Here is a 12,891-nt window from a genome sequence, read left to right as displayed (position 1 = left end):
TTTTATTTTCATATGGTGCTGTGTGTATTGTGCATTCCGAGAGTAGCATATGGTGAAGGTGAGACAACTTTGGATTACGTGGTGACTGTAGGCCTCAGTCATTCTCTTAATTGGTCATCTCTCCCTCCGCGTTATTACTCGTGTTTACCATCTTTTGTCCCTAGGATATTTCTCATATTTTCGGCAGATCATCATATTGGTACCGTGGTCTGTCCCCGGGTCAAATGCACCTAATCTTCTGCAATCTGACAGTAGGAGGATAAAGAGGGCCATAGTTCCTCTCGCACGAACTTTAGTTGCTGAATTGGGACCTCAGCAGCAGTTCTCGTCACCAGTTGACACCTCGCACCCCTACACGTCGGTCAGAGATGATGATATTTACATTGGTAGGGAATTAGCCTTCTTTTTCAGAGCACAAAAGTTCGCTAATTCTGTAAGTATCATATTAATTTCAGTGGGAAAAACTTGCTTATGTCCAATAGAGACTCGGCAAGGTATGCCTACATTCTGGGACTACCTAATTCACTTTTGAGGCAATTAACTGTTTCATTTGTTTTAGAAACTCAGTTTCGCTTATTTAGTAGGATTTTCTTGCCCTTATCCTCTTACATTGACTACCGGGTACAAGATTTCCTGCGACCTTGATTTATTAATCATTTATCATCTTGAAATTAACATTATTGTTAACGATTCCACAGGATAGGTACCAGTTGCCACGTTGTCCTGTTTCTGACATTCACCATATCACCACAGTATATTCGTTGTGCATTTATTTTCTAATTTCACCATGTTTCGTCTCCAAGCTTTCGTACAGATCCAGCAGGTGAAATAGGGACTTTAAGTCGTGCCAAGAGGACTGAATTACAAACTCTTGCACATGAGTATCAACTAGAAGTTCCCTACCAAGCCAACAAAAATGAACTACATAACCTGTTACTGGATCATCTCTTAGAGGAAGGTAAGATAGACTCTGAAACTCACGAAACTTACTTTATTGCAGATAAAACTGATTTGGCAACGATGAAACTCAAAATAGACCTTGCCAAGATCGAACGCGAACAACAAAGAGAAGCCCTCAAGCAACAAAGGGAAGCAGCTGCCATACGAAAAGAAGAACAAGAACGTGAGATTGCAATACTCCGTGAACGTGAGCGAATACAGCTTGAAACAAAACAACGCCAATTGGAGATGCAACGCGAACATGACAAACAACAAGCAACTCTGGCTATGGAATGTCGTCAACAAGAATTCGAGTTGGAAACTACACACCTCGCTCAACGCCAGCAAGCTACCGCCAGTCTTCCTGTCAGTTTCAATATCTCGCATGCAAGTAAGTTAATGTCACCATTCGTAGAGACAGAAGTTGATGTATTTTTTACCACCTTTGAGACCCTTGCTAATCAACTTAGTTGGCCTGCCGACCAATGGGCTACCCTTCTCAGAGTACATCTCACAGGTAGAGCTGCAGTTACACTCAGTACTTTGGCGTCTGAGAATGACTACCAGACTCTGAAACAAGCAGTGTTGGACGCCTACCTTCTCTCCACCGAAAGCTATCGAAAGAAATTCCGTGACCACCTGAAGGCAAGTACCACTACCTTTCTCGAATTTGCTAATACCAAAAGGAGATATTATGAAATGGCTGGAAGCAGCACATATCTCTACCTTTGCAGAACTCGTCAACCTCATGCTAGTTGAAGAATTCTTGAGGCGTGTGCCGCCTCCTGTCCGTTTATATTTAGCAGATAAAGAAGAGACCGACTACCTAAAGTGTGCTAAGTCGGCTGACACTTATAGCCTCATCCACCGGCTGACACCAGAACCACCTTCCAGTAAGAAGTCTTGGTACAGTTACGAGAAAGTAAGTACCGATCAACCTGGCTCGCAATTGTACTGTAAGTATTGTAGATTCTATGGACATACCATAGATAAATGTGGTAAGTCTCAATACAAAGGAAATACTGAATCCACTAAACCCAAACAGAATCCTCCTAAGTCCGGTAAGCCTGTGATGAATGTTGGTGTTCATGTTAATGATCTTTCTCTTTTCAGTAAACACCTGTATACTGGAACTGTCTCTACCAACGTTTCAAATCCGGAGGGACGTTTCAAACTGAAGATCTTGAGGGACACAGCGGCTCTTCAATCAATTATTTTGAAATCAGCTGTGCCCAATATCGCCTACACCGGAGAAACTGTCTTCATCACTGACCTCACTGCTACCACTCCTTATCCTCTCGCCAGAGTCCACCTGGATTGTCCTTTCGTGACTGGAGAAGTCCAAGTCGCCGTCAGGGAAATGCCTTTTCCCATGCCTGGAGTGCAACTTCTCCTGGGCAACGACTTGGCAGAAGACCTGCAACCGACCAACCTGATCGTCATGGACAAACCCCAGGTGTGTACCTCTGTAATGGATAATCCCATCTTTGAGTATGTTCCAGCAAAGGTTCAAGAGAGTGACGAAGTTTCTCCTCCGGTTTTAGTGACCACCCGTGCACAAGCTGCACGACCACAGCCAGCTGACTCTACTGCTACCGCTGTCCCTCAAGACCCTCAGAAACTACCCCCGAATCTGACCAAGTTGGAGTTCCGTAAGTTACAGAGGGAAGATCTTACCTTGACATCATTATTTTTCCAGGCTGAGACTCAACCTGACAGTATTCCTGGGTTCTTCCTAGAGAACGAGTTGCTCTACCGCAGATATAGACCCAGTAAACTGAAAGAGGAGGACGATTGGGCCAACGTCGAACAACTAGAGATTCCTGCCAGCCTGCGGCCCACTATTCTACACCTGGCCCACGGAGCACTCTCACACTAGGGATTTTAACAAGACCTACCATGGAATCCGTCAAGACTACTACTGGCCAGGTATGGTAAATAGCGTCAAACAGTGTCATACATGTCAGATGGCAGGTAAACCGAACATCTCTATCCCCAGAGCACCACTGACTCCCATACAGGTGCCTGCGGAACCTTTCCACAGACTTATTATAGACTGTGTTGGTCCTTTACCTCGGACCAGTTCAGGTAACGCCTATATCTTAACCATTCTGTGTCCTACCACCAGATTCCCCATAGCAGTTCCAGTAAAGAACATTACGGCTGCTACGGTTGTGAAACACTTATTGAAGATCTTCACCCAGTATGGATTTCCAAGGGAGGTTCAGAGCGACTGTGGCACCAACTTCACCAGTGATCTCTTCAAGAGGACACTGGAAGAGTTCAACATCAAACAGTTATTGTCCAGCCCCTATCATCCTGCTTCACTGGGTTCTCTTGAGCGTAGTCATCAGACTATTAAAGCACTCCTGAAGAAGTTTTGTAATGAAACCTCTAAGGATTGGGATAAGCAAATTGACCTGATAATGTGCATCTATAGAAGTCTTTCCAATGAGTCTCTAGGAGTATCTCCTTATGAGATGCTCTATGGACGTAAGTGCCGTACTCCTCTCAAAGCTTTCAAAGACTCTCTACGTGATGCCACCTTCAGTGAGCATCAGAATGTGCCCCAGTTTCTTCAAAACCTACAACACATTCTAGAGAGAGTGCATAAGTTTGCCAAGGATAATCTATTGAAAGCACAGGAGAGGATGAAGACTCATTACGACCAGACCAGCAAAGTAAGGAAATTTAAACCGGGAGACTTCGTGCTTGCTTATTTCCCTATCCCAGGTTCTCCTTTGCAAAACAGGTTTTCAGGACCCTACCGCATCAAGGAGTGCAGAAACAACCACAACTACGTTCTAGAGACTCCAGATACGAGGCGGAAGACCCAGTTGTGCCACGTCAACCTCCTGAAGCTATATAACGGTACTCCTCCCACTGTCATGATTAATTACTCATTTAAAGAGCCATACATCCACAGTGAGACCTTCCCTGCTTCTCCTCCCGAAAGCACTGACACGGAGTCAGCGCTTTCCAATTCGGAAATCCTAACTGATCTTCACAATTATTTTCAGGACAATAATTGTGCACCCCTCATCAAGATCTTCAAAGAACATCAAGAGTTGTTCCGAGATGATCCACAAGAGTGTAATGTTACCCAGCACGACATCCAACTGCTCCCTGACACCCGGCCGATTCGTCAACCCTTCTACCGAATCAGCCCTAGCAAGAAGGAAGTCATGCGTGCTGAGGTACAGTACCTCCTGGATCATGGACTGGCTACACCTTGTGAGTCCCCCTGGGCCTCACCCTGTATCTTGGTGCCAAAACCCCAAGGTAAGGTAGGAATACCATTAATTACTTTAACCAGTCCCAAGCAACGGTATAATTGGACCATGCAGGAAACCGTTGCTTTCGAACAACTCAAATTCCTCCTCTGTTCTAATCCCATTCTCGCCTCGCCAGATATCACCAAGCCTTTCATCCTTCATGTCGACGCCAGTGGTACCGGCATCGAGGGTGTCCTGATGCAGCAACGAGGCGAGGAGGTTCTACCTGTCAGCTACTACAGCTACAAGTTGAAACCCTACCAGAGGAACTACAGCACTATCGAGAAGGAGCTACTCTCCATCGTCCTGAATCTCCAGCACTTTGCTCCATACCTACAAGGTGCCAGGTCTACCACCATCTTCTCAGACCACATTCCTCTCCGCTTCTTACATCAAGCCCAAGTCAATAACCAACGTCTTCTACGATGGGCTTTATATCTGCAAGATTTCAACCTGGAGATCCGCTATATTAAGGGTTCTGACAACATCATAGCCGACGCCCTCTCCAGAGTCTATGAAGTAGAAGCAACTCCAACTATCACTCCACCACATGAAGACGTAACTTCTTCCAGAACCGCAGGCTTCGGGGGAGAGTTGTGACGATAATCTCTTTCAAGAGATATTGAGTCTGCTCTTCCCTACATATTTATGTCTTTACTATATTGAAGATACATCCACCAGTATCGCCAAACGTTTTGCCCAGGAAGCAAAGCGTACTAGTGCACCACCAGACACACCGGCTTCCACCCATCGTAAACCAGCAAACTACCCATTCTCTGCCTGCCTGTTGGTGATTGGCTGGTGTCTCGTCGCACCTGCACTCACGCCACCACATGAGTCGACGTCTGGGCCAGCAGCTCGCCGACTCCTCAGAATATCTCTGTGCTCCTTGGAGTTGACATCTCTCTATTAGTAGACTAAGCCCAGGCTGTCGTGTACTAAGGGAGGTGGCAGCTTGAAGCCAGTATTCCCAGCACCTCACTTATTTGATTTATTTTAATTTGCACTTACTTGTCTTAGAGTAACTTTTCATTGCCAGTAATTATTCATGTTGTTTTGTTTGTTGACTTGTTTTGAATTTTACGAGATTGTCTTTATTCATATCTTGTTTTCTAGAGAAATTAAAATTTCATTGTTTATACTTTGTGTTTTGTGTGTCTTCCCATTACCTTACCACAGACGAAAGGACAAACTTCTCTCTTTTTTTTTTTTTTGTGACGAGGCCATGCCCCCAGCTTTTGAAACAGCCAAACACCAACGCTTTACCGTTATTTGACGAACCTTTGCGGACCTCACTAACACGTGTGTCTCTCACCACCGGCGGCCAACTACTTTGTTTAACTAGGTATGGACTCCTGACTGGAGCTGCATATTCCAGGATTCGTCTGACATAAGAGGTATACAGGATCCTGAACGATTCCTTACGCAAGTTTCTAAAGGCAGTTCTTATGTTGGCTAACCTAGCATATGCCGCTGATGATATCCTTTTGATGTGGGCCTCTAGGGACAGGTTCGGTGTGATATCAACCCCCCATATCTTTCTCTCTATTTGACTCTTGCAAGATTTCACCTCCCCAGATGGTACTTGTGTTCAGCCTCCTGCTCCCTTCACCTAATTTCATTATTTTACACTTTCCTGAGTTGAACTTTAGCACCCATTTTCTAGATCACTTCTCCAGTTTGTCCAGGTCATCCTGTAGTCTGTGCATGTGTGTGTACTCACCTATTTGTGTTTGTGGGGGTTGAGCTTTGGCTCTTTGGTCCCGCCTCTCAACTGTCAATCAACTGGTGTACAGATTCCTGAGCCTACTGGGCTCTATCATATCTACATTTGAAACTGTGTATGGAGTCAGCCTCTACCACATCACTGCCTAATGCATTCCATCCGTTAACTACTCTGACACAGAAAAATTCCTTCTAACGTCCCTGTGGCTCATGTGGGTACTCAGTTTCCACTTGTGTCTCCTTGTTCGCGTACCACCAGCATTGAATAGTTTATCCTTGTTTACCTGGTCGATTCCCCTGAGGATTTTGTAGGTTGTGATCATGTCTCCCCTTACTCTTCTGTCTTCCAGTGTCGTAAGGTGCATTTCCCGCAGCCTTTCCTCGTAACTCATGCCTCTTATTTCTGGGACTAGCCTAGTGGCATACCTTTGGACTTTTTCCAGCTTCGTCTTGTGCTTGACAAGGTACGGGCTCCATGCTAGGGCCGCATACTCCAGGATTGGTCTTACATATGTGGTGTACAAGATTCTGAATGATTCCTTACACAGGTTCCTGAACGCTGTTCTGATGTTAGCCAACCTCGCATATGCCACAGATGTTCTTTTAATGTGGGCTTCAGGAGACAGGTAGGGTGTGATATCAACTCCTAGATCTTTCTCTCTGTCTGTTTCATTAAATACTTCATCTTCTATTCTGTATATTGTGTCTGGCCTCCTGTTTCCACTGCCTAGTTTCATTACGTTGCATTTACTCGGGTTGAACTTCAACAGCTATTTGTTGGACCATTCACTCAGTCTGTCTAGGTCATCTTGTAGCCTCCTACTATCATCCTCTGTTTCAATCCTCCTCATAATTGTCTTCCCTTAGACTCTGTGTGTGTGTGCCCATGTGTGTGTGCATGTGCCCATGTGTGTGTGTGCATGTACGTGTGAGGGCACGTGTGTAAACATGTGGACATGTCACTAAACTCTGTAATTCATATGTGTGGTGTCGCCCTCCACAGATGGGTCCTGTGCTCAAGAGCACCAAGCTGGGTGGTGGTACAGGTGGTGCACTTACATTAGTCTCACGAATCTCCGGAGTGTCATGGGGACACATTTCTGGACGCCAGGTGTCGTAGGCAGCAGGGAGTCTCTCCAGCAGATACAAATGATGATACGACCCCAGAACTTCCCAACTTGTCACTAGTGATTGTTGGTAAGATAATGTGGTGGTGAGCTGGGAGTGGTGCATCCCTATTACTGCCTTGCCTATTACTGCCGTGCTTATTACTGCCTTGCCTATTACTGTATTCCCTATTACTGCCTTACCTACTACTGTGTTAACAATTACTACCTTACCTATTACCGCATTTCTTGTTATTCCTTACCTATAACTGCCTTGCAATTAGCGCCATGCCTATTGCTGCCTTGCCTATTAGTGCCTTGCCTATTAGTGCCTTACCTATTACCTCCTTACCTATTACTGCTATTCCTAAAACTGTGTTATCTATTACTGTCATACCTATTACTGCTATATCAACTACTGTGATAACAATTACTGCCTTACCTATTATCGCATTACATGTTATTCTTTACGTATTACTGCCTATCTATTAGCGCCATGCCTATTGCAGCCTTGCTTATTAGGGCCTTGCCTGTCACTACCTTCAAATGAGCGTCTTACCTATTTCTGCCTTGCCATTTAGCGCCTTGCATATTGCTGCCTTACCTATTTGTGCCTTACCATTTAGTGATTTAACTATACCTTACCTACTAATGGCCCATACGTTTGTACCTTAACTATTAATGACTTACCTATTACAACATTACCTACTACTGCCTTTCGTATTACTGCTGAACCAATTACTGCATTACCGATTACTGTTTCATCAATTAGTGCCTTACCTATTAGAGACAAAGTGGGGATACGGTAATATTGTGGAAGTGGTGAGGAGTGGGACTTACCTATTAGTGCCTTACCTACTACTGCTTACCTATTAGTGCCTTACCTACTACTGCTTACCTATTAGTGCCTTACCTATTATTGCCTTACCTACTAGTGCTTACCTATTAGGGAATGATGAGCGGCGAGTTCCAGCTCTTCATTCTTCGCATTTAGGCCTTACTGTTCCTGACTTACCTGATGCTGCTGGTAGTGGTGAGCTGGTACTTGTGGTGGTAGTGGTGAGCTGGTACTTGTGGTGGTAGTGGTGAGCTGGTACTTGTGATGGTTGTGGTGAGCTGGTACTTGTGGTGGTAGTGGTGAGCTGGTACTTGTAGTGGTTGTGGTGAGCTGGTACTTGTGGTGGTAGTGGTGAGCTGGTACTTGTGGTGGTAGTGGTGAGCTGGTACTTGTGGTGGTAGTGGTGAGCTGGTACTTGTGGTGGTAGTGGTGAGCTGGTACTTGTGGTGGTTGTGGTGAGCTGGTACTTGTGGTGGTTGTGGTGAGCTGGTACTTGTGGTGGTAGTGGTGAGCTGGTACTTGTGGTGGTTGTGGTGAGCTGGTACTTGTGGTGGTTGTGGTGAGCTGGTACTTGTGGTGGTAGTGGTGAACTGGTACTTGTGGTGGTTGTGGTGAGCTGGTACTTGTGGTGGTTGTGGTGAGCTGGTACCTGTGGTGGTTGTGGTGAGCTGGTACTTGTGGTGGTTGTGGTGAGCTGGTACTTGTGGTGGTTGTGGTGAGCTGGTACTTGTGGTGGTTGTGGTGAGCTGGTACTTGTGGTGGTTGTGGTGAGCTGGTACTTGTGGTGGTTGTGGTGAGCTGGTACCTGTGGTGGTTGTGGTGAGCTGGTACTTGTGGTGGTTGTGGTGAGCTGGTACCTGTGGTGGTTGTGGTGAGCTGGTACGTGTGATAGTAGTGGTAAGTAGGGTGGTTGAGGACTACGACCGTGCACAAGCACCTGGGACAAGTGTGCCCCGTTTGGCACACCTGCCCCAGGTGAGCGCAGGATAATCAATCTCATCGCGGTGAGAGATATCCCAATCGCATGGTTGTAGTCGTCAAGTGTTCAATGGGGGTGTATGGTTAGGATAGGGTAGATAGATGAGGGTGAAGGAGAATGACTGATGATAGAAGTTAAACAGGTGAGCATCTGCTTTGGGGTGGCGCACGCCCTTATGGTTTGGAGATGAACCTTGGGAAATAACAGGGGAGAGAGGGAGTAGAGCTGGTGGGTGACGCGCGACCTTGCGCTGGTTGCTCACCTAGTTGTACTTACCTGGTGCTGTCAGTTGGAGGTTCACAGGTATGAGGAATTTGTGTGTTTTTTCTGCAAATATATATATATAGCAGAAAAACTAATATAGCTTTTATAGCTATATAGAATAGCTATGAAAGCTATATTATTACTATATTACTTTTATAGCTATATTACTTTTATAGCTATATTATTAGCTTTCATAAAAGCTAATATATATATAACCCAATCCCGTACTGGAGGTTCTGGCCTGGACCTCTGGTCTCTTTAGAGGTTGACTCTTCCTCTGAAGACTCAACTAACACAACACCTGTACCCCCCTACTAGACTATTTTACAGGAACTTCTTTTCAACGGCTCATAAAACAGAGGTAAGGTTCCTGAAAGATATTGTTGATAGGACCGTTATCCTTACAGACAAAAATCAGAAAATACAATTGATTTACTATAAAACCAAGAAAACGGCCAATCTACTCACGAAGAACTCTCCAGACACCAAGCAGAACGCCTTGAAGGAGACCAACGTCGTCTATGCCTTCAAATGCCCATTTGGGGACTGTAAGCCCCAAAGAACTCAGTATATAGGCAAGACAACAACGTCTCTTTCCAGGCGATTAACAATGCATAAACAACAGGGCTCCATCAAGGAAGCCCTGTTTTATACCCATTGGTTCGTGTTCTGTCTTGTGTATATGTCAATCAGCTCACCAAAAACTTTTGTACCATATCACCTCACCCAAATGTGAGTTTAAGTATTGATGTGTGTGTAAACTGAAGTCTTTGAAAATGTAATAATTTATTACTAAACGCGTTTAGGCGTAGCGTCAGACTAGAAATAAAAGTGAATTTTGGAGAATTGATTTTTCAATTACCATCGACAGTGAAGAGAAACATAAAAAATATTGAGGAAATTCGTTTTAGAATTATTAATCTTACCTTTTCGGTCCCCCCTCCCTGTTCAGCCCGTTGACGCCGAGAGGGGGGCTTAGTGGGCGGCTGCCAGAGTGTGATGCTCCTTGGGACAGTCCTCTGTCCTTTTCTAGCCTTGTGCTCCTGCTGCCGTCCTCTCCAATTGTGGTGAGCAAATTTTCCTTTTCCTTCTGTTTCGTTTTTCTTCCCCCTCTTCTCCTATCTGCTTGTCGTTTCCTGCCGACCTTTTGCTTGTTTTGGTTATTCCTTTGGACTTCTTCTATTTTGACGCCCGGGTGCTTGAGGAGGCATACTTTTGCACCCGTAGAACTGTAGTACCCAACGTCGAGAGCGAGGGGAACCTTTTATTGTCAATCCCCCTTTCGTCACTGAACCCGATCTCGACAGACTGTCGGTTCGTAAGGTGGCGTTTGTGGGGCGTATACTCACGACGCACCCCTAGGAGGCCCCGGCATAATCGGCGATAGCTTCTTGATGGTCGGACCCTTCCACCCTCTGTCATTCTTGCTGGTGCCAGGTGATCTGTCCAGGAGTACATTCCTTCTCCTAGGCTCTGTAACAAGTGCTGGAGGATTGGGCATGGTGCCCTCCGCTGCTCTGTGACTGTCTCTCTCTGTCCTTTGTGTGGTGGCGAAGGTCACTCTAAGTCGGAGTGCACTTCTCCCCAAGCTTGTTGCCTCAAATGCGGTGAGGCCTATCCTATCTTCTCCTGTGCATGTGTCCATTACAAGCTTGAGGCAGCAGTCCTCAACTTGAAGCACCGGGATCATTTATCTTTTCCTGAGGCAAGGCGCCAGGTTTGCCGGCTGCCGCCTTATGCTAATATCTCTTATGCTCGCGTGTTACACTCTACCTCTCCTCATTCTTCCCACCTTCCTCAGACTCACAACCGTTTCCGGGCCTTGGACCCTGGTACGCTCACTGCCCCCTCCTCTGTTCCTTTGAGTTCTGTCCCAAAGGATCCACCTCCTGGTCCTCTGTCTGGGGTTCCCCTCTTTTCTACCCGGTCTGTCTTGTCTCCTGTGTCTTCTTCCTCGTCTCCCTCCGTTCCTCCTTCTCATCCTTCCCCTCCGTCTCTTGACTCTCCCCACCGCCTGTCGGTGCGGGCTGATATCCATCTCTCTTCAAACGGCCGTCGCGTGTGCTCTCGTTCGGCTTTTCCTGTTGAGACGCTAGAATCCGTTGCCCAGTACGTAGTTGCTGGGACGCCTGTCTCTTTACTTCAGAAGCGTAAGCCTGGCTCCTCTCCTTCCTCCTCCCCAGCTGGTAAGAAGGTTTCGCTTTCTTCCTCGGCCCCTACTTCTGCCTCTATCGCTCCTTCCCCTCCCATTTCGGTGGTTGTGCCCCCTGTTCCTGCTATGGAGGTTTCTTTGGCCCCTGCTTCCCTCTCGGTTGCTGCCCTTGCTGAGGTGCGCTCCCCTCTTTCTACTCCTCTTCCTGCTGCTGTCCTTGACTACTCCTCTCCGTTGTCTTCTCCTCTTCCTCCTCCTCCTCCGGACCCCGCCCGCCCCCCTCTGGTCTGTTCTCCCGCTTCCTTCCCTCCGTCTTTGCTCAGTTTACCTATGCCCCCTAACCCTGACTTTGCTAACCCTGATCCCAACCCTGATATTCTTTAACGTGCTATATTGCTCTTTCGCCTTTGTTTCTTCCTTGTTCTCTGTTGTTGTCCTTTCTCTTCTCGTCGATGTCTATTCTTCAATGGAACGTTCGAGGTTATTACGCCAATTTCTTCGAACTCCAACTTCTGATTTCGCGGTTTTCGCCCCTTTGTGTCTGTCTCCAGTAGCCGATGCTTGGTGCTCGTCCTGGTCGTTTTCGTGGCTATTCCTTTCTCTCCCCTAATTCTTCTGCTCTCTTGATTCGCACTGATGTTCCCTTTGTACCCTTACTTTTTCCTTTGCCTCTCCATTGTTCTGCTGCTCGTATCTTTGTGGGGAAATGATACACAGTTTGTTCCATTTATCTCCCCCCGAGTGTCCCGCTTTCTCTTCCTGATCTGAAACACCTCCTGGACTCCTTGCCGGAGCCTGTGCTCCTGCTAGGTGATTTCAATTGTCGTCATTCTCTTTGGGGTGATGTTCTGACGAATACCCGAGGTCGCCTTCTTGAGCCGTTTGTCCTCTCTTCTTCCCTGTCTCTTCTGAATTCTGGTGAGCCCACTCATTTGGACTCTCGGACTCGCACCCTTTACTGTCTTGATCTTTCTCTTTGCTTTTCTTCTCTTTACTTAGATTTCACGTGGCAGGCTCTTGATGACCTCCATGGCAGTGACCATTTCCCCATCCTTGTTTCCTTTTTCTCTTCTCGTCCTTCCCTCTCCTTCCCTAGGTGGCAGTTTGCTAAAGCAGACTGGAACCTATTTACCCTCAGTGCTGCTCTCTCGACCTCTCCCTTCTGCCTCTCCCTCGCGCTCTCCTCCTTTTTCATGACACTGTCTTCGACGCTGCCCTCCGCTCTATTCCTTGCTCTTCCTCTCGGGGTCCGCAGAAGTGAGTTCCCTGGTGGAATGCAGACTGTGCTCAGCCTGTCCGCTGTAAGCGTGCAGCCTGGAAGAGGCACCGCAGTCGGGAGACGGCCGATTCTTTTCTTTTCTTTCAGAAAGCGAGTGCGTGGCCCGTAGGGCCATCTGTACGGATAAACGTGAATGTTGGGCATCTTATGTCTCCACAATTACGTCCAAAACTCCCCTGCCACAGATCTGGAAGCATATCCGCAAGATAGCGGGTAAGTTCGTTCCCGATGTTTCACCGGTCCTTCACCTCCGTGGTACTCTAGTGGCAGACCCATTGCAGGTTGCTACCGAACTGGGTTCCCATTTTTCTTCTGTTAGCTCTGGTCTTCATCT

At 46.7% G+C, this 12,891-nt stretch overlaps 1 long non-coding RNA gene across 1 annotated transcript in view; it reads left to right on the top strand.

Annotated features, from left to right (window-relative positions):
* Positions 1-12,891, top strand: part of LOC138351506 (uncharacterized) — a 106,384-nt gene that overhangs the window by 74,749 nt on the left and 18,744 nt on the right. The window contains exon 3 of the long non-coding RNA XR_011222476.1: positions 6,943-7,136. This is a non-coding gene — a long non-coding RNA (uncharacterized lncRNA). The remainder of the gene's footprint in view (positions 1-6,942; positions 7,137-12,891) is intronic.

Source organism: Procambarus clarkii, chromosome 50 (genome assembly GCF_040958095.1).
Source record: "Procambarus clarkii isolate CNS0578487 chromosome 50, FALCON_Pclarkii_2.0, whole genome shotgun sequence".
In the NCBI taxonomy this organism is placed as follows: domain Eukaryota; kingdom Metazoa; phylum Arthropoda; class Malacostraca; order Decapoda; family Cambaridae; genus Procambarus; species Procambarus clarkii.
The sequence above is the reverse complement of the archived record's forward strand: the minus strand, read 5'-3'. Positions and strand labels throughout refer to the sequence as shown.